The following is a 968-nucleotide window of genomic DNA, read 5'->3' as shown; positions in this document are numbered from 1 at the left end:
ACTCAGGATGATCAGCTGTGACGTGACGTGACTCGGGAAGATCAGGTGTGACTTGACTTGCCTCATGAAGATCAGGTGTGACTGGAATAGCCTCACGACGATCAACTGTGATTTGACTTGATTAATGACGATCAACTGTGACTTGACTTGACTCATGAAGAATAACTGTGACTTGACTTGGTTCATGAAGATCAGCTGTGACTTGACTGGACTCAGGAAGACCAGGTGTGACTTGACTTGCCTCACGACGATCAACTGTGACTTGACTCATGAAGATCAGCTGTGACTTGACTTGACTCAGGGATAAGCTGTGACTTGACTTGCTTCATGACGATCAACTGTGACTTGACTTGCCTCACGAAGATCAGGTGTGACTTGACTTGCCTCACGACGATCAACTTTGACTTGACTTGACTCACGACGATCAACTGTGACTTGACTTGATTCATGATGATCAGCTGTGACTTGACTGGACTCATGACAATAAACTGTGACTTGACTTGCCTCATGACAATAAACTGTGACTTGACTTGCCTCACGAAGATCAGGTGTGACTTGACTTGACTCACGACGATCAACTGCTGTGACTAGACATGACTTAGGAAGATCAACTGTGACTTGACTTGACTCAGGAAGATCAATTGGGACTTGACTTTACTCAGGAAGATCAATTGGGACTTGACTCAGGAAGATCAATTGGGACTTGACTTGACTCAGGAAGATCAGTTGGGACTTGACTTGACTCAGGAAGATCAATTGGGACTTGACTTGACTCAGAAAGATCAGTTGGGACTTGACTTGTCTCAGGAAGATCAATTGGGACTTGACTTGACTCAGGAAGATCAATTGGGACTTGACTTAGGACGATCAACTGTGACTTGACTTGACTCATGAAGATCTGCTGTGAGTTGACTTGACTCAGGAGGATCAATGGTGACTTGAATTGACTCATGAAGATCTGTTGTGAC

The sequence above is a fragment of the Sinocyclocheilus anshuiensis genome, unplaced genomic scaffold (assembly GCF_001515605.1).
Source record: "Sinocyclocheilus anshuiensis isolate Anshui unplaced genomic scaffold, SAMN03320099.WGS_v1.1 scaffold14, whole genome shotgun sequence".
NCBI classification, from domain to species: Eukaryota; Metazoa; Chordata; class Actinopteri; order Cypriniformes; family Cyprinidae; genus Sinocyclocheilus; species Sinocyclocheilus anshuiensis.
Note: the sequence above shows the minus strand (reverse complement) of the source record.